The sequence below is a fragment of the Macaca fascicularis genome, chromosome X, assembly GCF_037993035.2.
Source record: "Macaca fascicularis isolate 582-1 chromosome X, T2T-MFA8v1.1".
Lineage (NCBI taxonomy): Eukaryota > Metazoa > Chordata > Mammalia > Primates > Cercopithecidae > Macaca > Macaca fascicularis.
The window spans coordinates 81,369,876-81,384,129 of record NC_088395.1 but is presented as its reverse complement, the minus strand read 5'-3'; the positions used below and the strand labels follow the sequence as shown (position 1 = coordinate 81,384,129).

General features: G+C 38.2%; 1 protein-coding gene and 1 pseudogene across 1 annotated transcript in view; one reads left to right on the top strand and one right to left on the bottom strand.

Annotated features, from left to right (window-relative positions):
* The window catches only part of SLC16A2 (solute carrier family 16 member 2), a 100,218-nt gene that overhangs the window by 44,732 nt on the left and 41,232 nt on the right, over positions 1-14,254 (bottom strand). The gene's annotated exons all lie outside the window — the stretch shown is intronic.
* On the top strand, positions 4,133-5,071 carry LOC107128550 (heterogeneous nuclear ribonucleoprotein A1-like; annotated as a pseudogene).

Sequence of the window (14,254 nt, the reverse complement as noted above, 5' to 3'; positions counted from 1 at the left end):
CAAACTCAACCAATTGTCAACTAGGAAATTTAAAAATTTGCCTATAGCCTGGAAGCCCCAACTTCAAGTTGTTTCGCCTTTCTGAACCAAACCAAGGTATATCCTAAATGTATTTGATTGATGTTTTATGCCCCTCCAAAATGAACAAAACTAAACAGCACTTTCACCATCTTGGGCACATGTTCTCAAGACCTTCTGAGGGCTGTGTCACAGGTTGTGGTCACTCATATTTGGCTCAGAATAAATATCTTCAAATATTTTACAGAGTTTGACTCTTTTCATCAACACACCCCTACCCCCTAGTTTAGCATGATGGAAATTCTATTCTAGTTGGGTGTAGTCAGTAACATGGAGCTCTCTCTTCCTCTAGCTCCTAGTACAGGGCAACAGTTTGACTTTAGGAGGGTAGTCTGCTGGAATCTCTCATCGTCTAATACCGAGCTCCATGTTGCAGAAGTTTTATTCCACTTAGGTGAGGCCAAGAGGAGTGGGAAGCCCTTCCCCCAGTCAGTTCCCATTGGTAAAATGGAATCTCTACCTCAAGCATGGTGGGCCAATAATATTGTGTCTCTGATCACTCTGCCCCAGCTCACTCATAGGGTGCATGTTCAATGCTAGAAAAAACAAGTTGAGAAAAGCCATAGCTACCATTCCTGCCCAGCACCCTGCTCATACAGCAGGGGTGTCATTCTGGAAGAAAGAAGCTGCTCTTCCTACCTCTAATGTCTAGTGTAGTACAGCAGAGATTCTGTCCATGAGGTGAGATGAGTTTTAAGAATGGAGAGCTCCTTAGCTCTCCCCAAGGAGTCTATCTTTATTTGGAAAAGAGAGTGAAGAAGTTTTTGTCTATGGTATTATCAGGAACAACAACAATCTTGGTGGTGAGCAATCAAGAGGGCACCAGAAGTTCTACGATTCTAGTAGTAGCTGCAGAATGGTTCACCAGCTAGAAGTTTAACAGAGAGAACCAGAGAAAAAACTAAGAAAAACCCTTTTAGGGTCTGGGCAAGCCTTGAAGACTTGAAAAGACGCAATTTTAATGTGGAAACATTTGTATCCCACGGCATTGTTTAAAAACACTAATGGAATTAAGAAGTGGAGGCTAATAGGCTGGTTGTGATATTATTAGAGATAGATCATCCAGAAACTCAAAGAGGATCTTAGGTAAGGAGACAGAGAGCCCAGTTAAAATCACAGTATCACTGGTGGTAGATACTGTGTACATGCCCAAGACTGTGACCTCTGAGGAGTGACACAGAGGCTGTATGCTGCAGGGAAATAGACTTCACTGAACTACGCCAGATGCTGAACTTAGAGGACAAAGCAGCTACTATAAATATGTTCAAAGACCTAAAGGAAGCTATGCTTAAAGAACTGAAAGAGTCAGGCAGGGTGGCTCATGCCTGTAATTCCAGCACTTTTCAGAGGCCAAAGCAGGAGGATCACTTGAGTCCAGGAGTTCAAGACCAGCCTGGGCAACACAGTGCCCATCTCTACAAAAAATAAAATTAGCTAAAATTAATTGTTTGTGGAGGCAGATGGCTGTGGTCCCAGCTACTTGGGAGGCTGAGATGGGAGAATCAGTTGAGCCCAGGAAGTCAAGACTGCAGTGAGGCAAGACTGTACCACTGCACTCCACCCTGCGTGACCCAGGGAGACCCTGTCTAAGAAAAAAAAAAAAAAAAAAAAACTAAAAGAATTTGTGAGAAATTCTTTTCATCAAATAGAAAATCAATAAAGAGATCAAAATTAAGAAAGTCTAGTGTTGAAAAATACAATAACTGAAACAAAAAGTTTCATAGAAGAGATCAACAGTAGACAGGAAATAAAGTTAGCAAACTTGAAGATAGATCAATACGTATTGTGCAAATTGAAGAAGATTGAGGACACAGAATGGTGAATAATGAACAGAGACTCAGAGAAATGTGGGGCATTATTAAGCACACCAATATACATGCGATGGAATTCCAAAAGAGAAGAGAGAGAAATAAACAGAAGAAAATATTCAAAAATAAGAAAAACTTTCAAAATTTGAAGAAAGTTATTAATCTACACCTCTAAGAAGCTCTACAAATAACAAATAGGATAAACATAAGGAGAAACACTTCAGAAACACCATATCAAAATGTCAGAAGCCAAAAACCAAGAGAAACTTTAAAAGCAGCAAGAGAAAATTAGTTATCATGTATAAGAGGAATTCCAATAAGATTTATGGCTGACTTCTACCAGAAAGAATAGAAGCTAAAAGGCATAGAGGGATGACATATTCAAAATGATGAAAGGAAAAAACTGTCAACCAAAAATATTTTATATGAAATATCCAGAATAGGAAAATTCAGAGATACAGAGAGTAGATATTGGTCATTAGGAGCTAGGGTCTGGGGCACTAAGGGAGAAACGGCTATTAGTTACAGGGTTTATTTTGGCGGTTTTGAAATGTTGTGGAATTAGATCATGGTAATGGTTGCAAGATATTGAAAATACATTTAAAACACTGAATTGTACACTTTTAAAGGGTGAATTTTATGGTCTATGAATTTTATCTCAATAAAAAAAATTAAAAACATCTCAAATCAGTAACCTAATATTCCAACTAAAGAAACTAGAAAAAGAAGAGCAGACTAAACCCAAAGCAAGCAGAAGGAAGGCAATAATAAAAACTTCACAGGAACAAATAAAATAGAGCAAAAAACAACGGAGAAAATCAAATGAAATCATAAGTTGGTTTTGTGAAAAGATCCACAGAACTGGCAAACCTTTAATTAGACTTAACGAGAAAAATAATGAGAAGATGCAAATTAGTAAAATTAAGAATGAAGAGGAGACATCAGTACTAACTTTACAGAAATAAAAGGAACATAAAGAAATACTATGAACAATTGTGTGCTACTGAATTAAATTACTTAAATGAAATGGAAAAATTTCTATAAAGACAGAAACTGCCAAAATCCATGCAAGAAACAGAAAATCTGAATTTAACTGTAACAAGTAAAAAGATAGAATTAGTAATTAAAATACTCTGCTCCCCTTAAATAAACCCCCAACTCAAATGTCTTCACTGGTGAATTTTACCGAATATTTAGAAAATAATTATACCAATTCTTCACAAACTCTTCTAGAACAGGAGGGAACATTTCCCAACTCATCCTGTGAAGTCAGCCAAAGATATCACAAGAAGAGAATGCTACAGACCGATATCTTTTAAGAAAATCCATGCAAAAATAAAATCATTGACAAAATCTAGGAAATTAACTCCAGTTACATATAGAAAAAATTATAAATCATGACCAAATGGGGTTTATCCCAGGAATGTAAAGTTGAGTTAACATTTGATAATCCACCAATGTAATACACCATCTCAATAGAATAAAAGACAAAGAAGATCACATGATTATTTCAAGAGATGTAGAGAAAGTATTTGACAAAATATAACATTCTTTCACAATAAAAACATTCAACAAACTAGGAATAGAAGGGAATTTTTTCAATATGATAAAGGTCATCTATGAAAATCTCAAGGCTAATATCATACTTACTGCTGAAAGACTGCTTCCCCCGTAAGATCAACAACAAGACAAGAATGTTTGCTGTCATCATATCTATTATTCAGCACTGTACTTGAGGTTTCAACCAGGACATTTAGACAAGAAAAAGAAATAAAAGTCATCTAGATTGGAAAAGGAAAAAAATAAAACTACCTCTGTTTGCAGATGACATGATCTTTTATATAGAAAAGACTAAGGAATCTGCAAAAACACCTACTAGAACTAATAACTTAGTTTAGCAAAGTTACAAGATAGAAAATCAATATACAAAGATGAATTATATTTCTATATACCAGCAATAAACAATTTTCAAATAAAATTAAAACAAGTCCATTTACAAAAGCATCAAAAAGTATACACTACTTAGGAATAAATTTAACAAAAGAAGTATAAAACTTATACTCTGAAAGCTACAAAATATTGTTGGAGGAAATTAAAAAATATCTAAATAAGTGGAAACATTACATTTTCATGGATCAGAAGACTTAATATTATTAAGATGGCAATCTCTGTAAATTTACCTAAAGATTCAACAATATCCCTGTAAAAACCCTGGCTGCATTTTCTTTGCAGAAATTGACAAACTGATCCTAAGATTTGTATGAAAGTGCAAGAGAACTAGAATAGCAAAAACAATCTTGAAAAATGAACAACGGCTTTCTGCCCATGGACGCCGCTGAGGAAGCATCATTATAGTCTGTCTTCTCCCTGCCATCATGTCTAAGTCAGTGTCTCCTAAAGAGCCCGAACAGCTGAGGAAGCTCTTCATTGGAGGGTTGAGCTTTGAAACAACCTGAAAATGGCTCAAAATGGTTGAGCCATTTTGAACAATGGGGAATGCTCACAGACTGTGTGGTAATGAGTGATCCAAACACCAAGCCCTCCAGGGGCTTTGGGTTTGTCACATATGACACCATGGGGGAGATGGATGCAGCCATGAATGCAAGGCCACACAAGTGGATGGAAGAGTTGTGGAACCAAAAAGAGCTGTCTCAAGAGAAGATTCTCAAAGACCAGGTGCCCACTTAACTTTGAAAAAGATATTTGTTGGTGGCATTAAAGAAGACACTGAAGAACATCAACTAAGAGATTATTTTGAATAGTATGGAAAAATTGAAGTGATTGAAATCATGACTGACCGAGGCAGTGGTAAGAAAAGGGGTTTTGCCTTTGTAACATTTGACAACAATGACTCTGTGGATAAGATTGTCATTCATAAATACCATAGTGTGAATGGCCACAACTGTGAAGTTAGGAAAGTCCTGTCAAAGCAAGAGATGGCTAGTGCTTCATCCAGCCAGAGGTGGAAGTGGTTCTGGAAACTTTGGTCACAGTCATGGAGGTGGTGGTCGTGGAGAAAACTTCAGTGGTGGTGGTGGCTTTGGTGGCAGCCGTGGTGGTGGTGGTTATGGTGGCAGTGGGGATGGCTATAATGGATTTGGTAATGATGGAAGCAATTTTGGAGGTGGTGGAAGCTACAATGATTTTGGCAATTACAACAATCAGTCTTCAAATTTTGGACCCATGAAACTTTGGAGGCAGAAGCTCTGGCCCCTTTGGTGGTGGAGGCCAATACTTTGCCAAACCACAAAACCAAGGTGGCTATGGTGGTTCCAGTAGTAGCCGTAGCTGTGGCAGTGGCAGATTTTAATTAGGACACAAAGCTTAGCAGGAGAGGAGAGCCAGAGAAGTGGCAGGGAAGCTACAGGTTACAACGGATTTGTGAATTTAGCCAAGCACAATGGTGGCAGGGCCTAACTGCTACAAAGCAGACATGTTTTAGACAAATACTCAATGTATGGGAAAAAAACTCAAGGATTGTATTTGTGACTAATTGTATAACAGGTTATTTTAGTTTCTGTTCCGTGGAAAGTGAAAAGCATTCCAACCAAGGGTTTTAATGTAGTTTTTTTTTTTTGCACCCATGCTGTTAATTGCTAAATGTAATAGTCTGATTATGATGCTGAATAAATGTCTTTTTAATAAAAAAAAAAGAAAGAAGAAAAATGAACAACAAAGTTGGAAGATTCACACTTCCTAATTTCACATCTACTACAAAGGTACAGTAATGAAAACCGTGTGGTACTTGCATAAGAATGAACATACAGATTAATGAAACAAAATTGAGAGTCCATTAAAAAATCCCTTTATGTTTACTGTGAATTGATTATTAGCAAGGGTGCCAAGATAATTCAATACAGATAAAACAGTCTTTTCAGCAAATGGTGATGGGTCAACTAGATATTCACATACAAAAGAATGAGGTTGAATTCCTGCGTGACACCATATATAGAAATTAGCTCAAAATGAAGTACATACCTACATATAAGAATTAAAAATATAGAAGTCCTAGAAGAAAGCATAGAAGTAAATAGAATAGGCAGTAGTCTTTTAGAAATAATTTAAAAGCACAACCAACAAAAAAAAAACTAGATAAATTGGAGTTCATAAAAATTAAAAACATATTTCTGGGTATATACCCAAAATAATTGAAATCAGGGACTCAAACAGACATTTGTCCACTAAAGTTCAGAGCAGCATCATTCACAATAGCCAAAAGGTGGGAACAACCCAAATGTCCACTGATGGATGATTGGATAAACAAAATGTATATGTATACATATGTATGCATCTATGTGTGTATATACAATGAAATATTATTCACCTTAAAAAGGAAGGAAATTCTGACACATGCTACAACATAGGTGAACCTGGAAGACATTATGCTAAGTGAAATAAGCCAGTTACAAAAAGACAAGTAAGTACTGTCTGATTCCATTTACATGATGTACCTAGAGTCATCAAATCCATAGGGACAGAAAGTAGAATGGTGGTTGCCAAGGACTGAGAAGAAGAGAAAATGGAGAGTAATTGTTTAAAAGATACAGAGTTTCAGTTTGGGAAGATGAAAAAGTACTGGAGATGGATGGTGGTGATACCTGCACAAGAACGTAAATGTACTTAGTGCCACTGAAATGTACAATTAAAATGGTTAAAATTATAAATTTTGTGTTCTGTATATTTCACCACAATAAAACAATGAAAAACTTGTACTTCAAGCGATACCAGTAAGAAAGTGAAAAGACAACACACAGAATGAGAGAAAATATTTTCAAATCATTTATCTGATAAGGGTTGAGTATCCAGAATATATATTTAAAACTCGAATAATTCAACAATAAAAAGACAAATAACATTTACAAATGGGCAAAGGTTTTCCAGTCTGGCATGTAAAGAGCTTGGAAGTTATCATTCTGTCTTAACAACAAATAAAAAGCTAAACAAACTGAAAAATAAACCACTGTTCTTAGAGCCATCAGAGAAATGAGGTCACAGGATTATAACTGTCATTCATTCCTAATCCTAAAATAACAGTAACAACACAGAGCTTACACCCTTCACAAAAATTCACACAAAACTAATCATAGACCTAAATGTAAAATGCAAAACTCTGAAATTCCTAGAAGATAATATAAAAGAAAATTTCAGTGACCTTGGGTGGTAATTTTTTATATATAACAACAAAGGCGCAATTCATAAAAGTTACAATTTGTAAACTGGACTTCATTAAAATTAAGAATTTCTGCTCTGTGAAAGACACTATCAAGTGAATGAGAAGATTGGGAGAAAATATTTGCAAATGACATATCTGATAAAGAATTGTTAATAATATATACAAAGAACTCTTAAAATTCAACAAAAAGAAAATACATAACTTGATATTTTAAAAGGCAAATCTAAATGAACACTTCACCAGAAAATATATATGGATGGTGAATATGCATATGAAAAGATGCTCAGTATCATATGTCATGAGGGAATTGCAGATGGAAACAACGAGATACCACTACACACGTATTAGAATAACCAAAATCCAAAACACTGACAACACCAAATGCTGGTGATGATGTGAAGCAACAGGAACTCTCATTTAGTGCTGGTGGGAATGCAAAATGGTACACCCACTTTGGAGGACAGTCTGGCAGTTTCTTACAAAGCTAAACATGCTCTTATGATACAATCCAGCAATTGTGCTCCTTGGTATTTACCCAAGTGGGTCAAAAACCTATGTCCACACACACACACAAAAACCTGCACATTATTGTTTATAGCAGTTTTATTCATAATTGCCAAAACTTGGAAGCAACCAAGATTTCTTTTGGTAGGTGAATGAATAAACTCTGGTACATCTAGACAGTGGAGTATTGTTCAGCACTCAAAAGAAATTGGCTATCAGGTCATGAAAACACATAGAGGAATCTTAAGTGCATATTATTAAGTGAAAGACACCAATCTGAAAAACCTCCATACTGTCTGATTCCAATCAGATGATATTCTGGAAAAAGCAAAACTATGGAGGATAAAAGGATCAGTGGTTGCCAGGGGATGGTGAGATGAATAGGTAAAGCACAGGGACTTTTCAGAGCAGTGGAACTAGTCTGTATGATACTAAAATGGTAGACACATGTTATTATATATTTGACAAAACTTACAGAATGTACACCAAGAGTGAACCTAATGTAAATTATGAACTTTGGGTAACAGTGATGTGTCAATGTAGGTTCATCAATTGTAACAAAAGTACTATTCTGGTGAAGGAGTTAATAGTGGAGGTGCTGTGCGTGCTGGGGGGTAGCGGGTATATAGGAAATGTCTGCACCTTCTGCTCAATTTTGCTACAAACCTAAAACTGCCCTAAAATCGTCTTTAAAAACAAAAAACAGGGCCGGGCGCGGTGGCTCACGCCTGTAATCCCAGCACTTTGGGAGGCCGAGGCGGGCGGATCACAAGGTCAGGAGATCGAGACCACGGTGAAACCCCGTCTCTACTAAAAATACAAAAAATTAGCCGGGCGCGGTTGTGGGCGCCTGTAGTCCCAGCTACTCGGGAGGCTGAGGCAGGAGAATGGCGTGAACCCGGGAGGCGGAGCTTGCAGTGAGCCGAGATCGCGCCACTGCACTCCAGCCTGGGTGACAGAGCAAGACTCTGTCTCAAAAAAAAAAAAAAAAAAAAAAAAGAAAAACAAAAAACAGGCCAAGGGTTTCAATAGACATTTCTTTAAAGAAGATATACAAATGGCCAATGAGCACGTGAAAAGATACCTAACATCTTATTCACCAAGGAACTGCAAATCAAAACCAAAATGAGATACCACTTCACAACCACTAGGATAGTTATAAAAAAAAAAATACAAAAAATAAGTGTTGGTGAGGATGTACAGAAATTGAAATCTTCATGTGTTGTTTGTAGGAATGTAAAATGGGTTAGCTGTTTTGCAAAACATTTTGGCAGTTCCTTAAAATATTAAACATAAAGTTACCACCATATGATCCAGCATTCCCACTGCTGGGTATATATCCAAAAGAAGAAAAATCAGTATATCCAAGAGATGTCTGCACTCCCATGTTTGTTGCAGCACTATATGCAATAGCTAAAACATCGAATCAACCTAAGTACCCATCAACAGGTGAATGGATAAAGAAAATGTGATAACATATACACAATGGAATATTACTCAGGCATAAAAAAGAATGAAATCCTGTCACTTGCAGCAACATGAATAGAACTGGAAGTCATTCTATTAAGTGTAATAAGCCAAGCACAGAAAGACAAATGTTGCATGTTCTTATTCATATATAGGAGTTAAAAAGGTTGATTGGTTTCACGAAAGTAAAGGGTAGAGTGATGGTTACCAGAGGCTGGGAAGGGTAATGGGGAGTGGGGGTAAAGAAGGGTTGGCTAATGGTTACAAAAATATAGTTAGATAGAAGGAGTAAGATCTAGTGTTTGGTAGCACAATAGGGTGCCTATAGTTAAAAAAAATATTGTGTATTTCCAAATAACTAGAAGAATGGAATTAGAATGTTCTTAACACAAATAAATGATAAATGTTTAAGGTGATGGATTTCCCAGTTACCTTGATTTGCTCATTATAGATTGTATGCTTGTATCAAAATATCACGTGTACCCCATAAATAGTGCAACTATTATGTATACATAAAAATTAAACTGAAAATTTAAAAAAATTGAGGTACCATATCATCCAACAATTCTGCTGTTAGGTATATAACCAAGACAAATAAAAATGTTCATCTAATTTAAAAACTTGTACAGGACTTCTCCTAGCAGCATTAGTCATAATAGCCAAAAAGTAGAAACAACCGAAATGTCCATGAATTTGTAAGTGCATAAACAAAATGTGGTACAGTTTATCCATACAATAGCTATTATTCAGCCATAAAAAGAAATTTGTTGCTAATACATGCTATGATATAGAAGAACCTTGAAAACGTTATGCTAAGTGAAAAAAAGTCAGTCAAAAGACCATTTATTATATAATTCCACTTATATGAAATGTCTAGAACATGCACATTTATAGAAACAGAAAGTGGATTAGTATTTGCCAAGGTCTGTGAGGGGGTGATGGGGAGATTGTGGTGGTAGGGATGCCTAAAGGGTACCTGTTTCTTTGCGGGTGATGACAATGTTCTAAAATTGATTGTGGTAATGGTTATAAAGTCTGTGAATTTACTAAAGACCACTGAATTGTATACTTTAGTTGGGTTAATTGTGTGGCAAATAAATTTTGCCTCAATAAAGCTATTTTTTTAAAAGTTTAACAGAATAGAGGGTGATCTTTGAGTTGAGCCCTGAAGGATAATCTAATAATCAAAAAGTAGAGAAAGGCATTTCAAGCTGATGGAACAGCATGAACAGTGGTTTGGAGACTTGAAATGTGAATGATATGGTGTGAATGAAGAAGGTATGTGTGGGTGGTTTAGGTAAGAGTTGGGTGGGAAAAGATGATCCTGGGAAAGTTGCCCAGGAACTTGAATGGCATGGCCAGGAGTTTGAATCTAATCTCACCAGGACTATGGGATTCATGACTGGTTTCTGGGCTGGGCATTGACAAAGTCAGATTTCTATGTCATGGAGCATGCCTGACAACAATCAGTCTGTAGAATATATGGAAGGAGGCAAGAATACCTTTTTCAAACTGGTAGAATTTTGTGTACTATGTAGTTACAAAGGCTCTCCCTGGGGGTTTTCTTAATTGTCTTTTCTGAGCTGCCTCCCTCAGGGCTTTGTTCCTACAAGGCTTTGCCTATACTAGGATTTTATTTTTTGAAAACTAAATGTGCACAGCCTTCAAGCTCCAAAAGAATTACCCAGAGGTACCATTTCTGTTTCTGAGACGTACTTTGGGCGGGAGTGCTAGGACCCTACAAAGTAACCTTCAAACCAACCCTAGATTGGCCACAAAGTCTAGGTTATGGGTCTTGACCTGCTTTTCACATGTTCCCACATCCACCCCAATGCACATACTAACTTGGGAGATTCTCTTTGTTTTAGAAGCCCCCCTTAGCCTTAGACCCCCAACTCCAAGCTCTACCGCTAATCTGCTGTGTAGCCTAGGTCAAATTTCTTACTCTTCTGGGTCTTGCTTTCTCTGTCTATATCATGAGGGGTTCTGAAAAGATTATATCTAAGGCCCCTTACCACTTTCCAGCTTAGCTTTCTCTAGATAGAGCTGAGCCTATGTGGGCAGAAGAAGAGCAGAAAGGCAGGAAAAGGCAGGAAGATGGAGGAGAGGGGTGGGCCCTTAAAGGGCTTTATACCTCTCTCTCTGGCTGAGAGCTATCTGGGTATATGGTGACATGGTGCTCAAGAAAGGTTTGTTGAATTGAACAAAACTCACCAGTTGTGCCAGAAAAGTGTCTAGCTCCATTTGGTTCTGTGGCCATAAAATGATCTGGGTAGGTAGAATCAGATCAAAAATACCAGAACCTTGACTGAAGGTCTAAAACCTCTCTAGGGCCGCATCACTAAGTATTGAATATTGTGACAAAGCCATGGGCTTCTGGACCAAGGTTGGTAAATTAATTCAGGGAAGGGCAACGTTGTTTTTACCAGACACAAAAGGGCAACTTTAAGATGAGGAAAGTCACAGAGACTGAGAGCCCTGGAAGAAGCATGGGTCTGCAGCAGACCCCAGACAGAATCTTTTGCCTCCTTATCAGTGGGTTCTGCATCAGTGGGTTTAACCAACAGCGGATCGAAAATGTTTGACAAAAAATGGATGACTGTGTCTGTGCTAAACATGTACAGATTTTGTCATTACTCTTTAAATAATATAGTATAACAACTATTTGCATAGCATTTACATTGTATTAGGTATCATAAGTAATCTAGAGTGATATAAAGTTTATGAGAGGATGTGTATAGGTTATATGCAAATACTACACCATTTTTTATAAAGGACATGAGACATGAGCATCTATGGATTTTGATGTTTGCAAGGGGTCCTGAAACTAATCTCCCACATATACCGAGGGATGGCTATTCTCCCACAGTAAAGCAGGTGCTCAAGGAAGATCAGAGGAATGGCAAATAGGGAGTCAGGAAAGGGGGTGGAGAATGCTGTAGCCTGAGCAGCTGTTTGGCTTTCATAGCTTTTTAGAAGCCAGGTCTAGAAAAAGCTCATAAACACAATAAAAGCAAAAAATTCATACCAGCCACAAGCACCAGGGCTTTGAAGCATTGGTGGGAGAGTATGGAGTCTGAATCCACCGCCCATCCGGACTCCTGAAACCCTGGGGGCCTGGGATGGAGCCTGCCTGCTTCTTTCTAGGCTTTCCCCAAGAATGATGCCTCCTGCTGGGCTTGCAGTTCTCTTGGTTCCCTTCTCTTCTCTCCTTGGAGGTGGTATTGACCAGCCCTCTCCCACCAGATAAGGACATCTTGTTCCTTCTGATCTAGGAGAGCAAAACAGTTCTCATTCCCTGGGGGCTGGGAGGGTCACAGAGGGGAAGTTCTGATGTTTGTAAGCAGATCAGTCAGCCCCAGGGGCTCCTGGTCCCCATATCCTCCACCACCTCCCCCTTGTGTCCCCTCCCTCACAGGGCCAATTTACTACTTTGTTCATCGCCCAGAGGCTAGCAGCAAGTAGAGAACAATGCATCCCATTTCCCTGGAATTGTCACCCCAATTTGGGGGTTGGTTATGGAAGAAAATTGCAGCATGCTTCTTACTGGGCCTCTCTCCAACCCTCTCCAGCTCTTTCCTGCCTTCTAGTGGGGACTACCCTGGTGCACACACACTGTCTCCAAGCCACAAAATGGGCTCAGCACCACCCCCAACTCCCTGGGCAGCCCAGAAGAGCCCAGAAGAGCGAAATATTGCTCAAGCTGGCCTTGAGGCTCAGGTAAAGAGTGTGAAGGGTGGACAAGAGCTGCAAGAACCTGATTGGCTCATCAGGTTGTAGCAGCTGATGAGCCAATGCTCTCTGAAGGGTTCTGCCCCTGCTTTTCTCTGCAGTAGTTCATTCTCAAGGACACTTGCAGGAACTCCAGATCCCAGGACAAAGCTTTTGTGCTTGGTTCCTCATTCCAGGCTTCTCCTTTCCATACTGTGGCAAAATCTCATGCCACACTCTCCTCATGGCCTAAAGAGTCATCCTTGGTTTCCAAATAGCCCCATGAAACCTTTTAAAATTTTATTAAGGAAATATAAAATAAAATAAGAGTGAAATACAAGTATGGCCATTTCTTTGGGCATTACTGGAAGAAAGACATGAGATGGACCTCATATCCTGTTTCATTAACAGTTTTTCACACCATGCAATTTCTCTCTGAACCCCTTTCCTGAAACAACAGCTGTTTGCTGGCCATAGGCCAGCCCAGTACTAGAGATGGGAATCCTCTGTGTTGCCATGTTCCCTGGCTCCATGGAGAAGCAATAGGTCTGTTTGTTGCTGTTGTTGAGATGGGATCTTGCTATGTTGCCCAGACTGGTCTCAAACTCCTGGCCTCAAGTGATCCTCCCACCTCAGCCTCCTCCCAAAGTGCTGGTATTACAGGCCACCACACCTAGCCTAGGTCTGAAACAGAATATTTTAGAGTTGTGTCTTTTGTCCACTTATGGACTTCCAGTCACCCCTAGCTGGGTGAAGACTCTAGCCTTTGTCTAGGCCAGTGGGTTTAAAAGGAAATTAATACCATCTTTATTTGGTATTATATTTAGTGGTTTGTTTTAGTAAATATAAAATATTTACAAGGGCTTTTGCCTTTCAGTCCCCCTCAAGAAAACTCCTTATACAAGTCTTACATTATTCAACTGAAATTCTTCTTACACAGGCTTTCAGAAACCTATTCACAATGCTTGGGGAGGTGCAACTGTAGGATCAACAGTGTGTAATAACATCAAAGGATATAAAATAACAACAACAAAAACTGCCAAAAAATAGCTTGAGTACAAAGAGACACACAAATGCAACATTTCCCAAGTCAGTTTCTGCTGGAAACATTTTGAAAATGGAAGTCATTAGTTAAATTTTAAAAGTACTTGTAAACAACTTGTACATAAATGTTCAGAACAGCTTTATTTGTAACAGCCCCAAACTGTAAACAACCCAACTGCCCATCAACAGGTAATTAGATAAGACAAACTGTGTTATCAACATAATGTAATACTACTTAGCAATACAAAGAATTAAAATGTTGATACACACCTTATTCTGAATCTCAAAATAATTATGCTAAGTGGAAAATCTCTAGACAAAAAGAGTAAATACTGTATAATTCCACATATAAATAATTCTAAAAATGCCAATTAATCTACAGTTACAGAAAGCAGATCAGTAATTGCCGGAGGATGGTGGTAGAGGGAGGGATGAACTAAAAAAGGACATGAAGAAACTTTTGAGGATG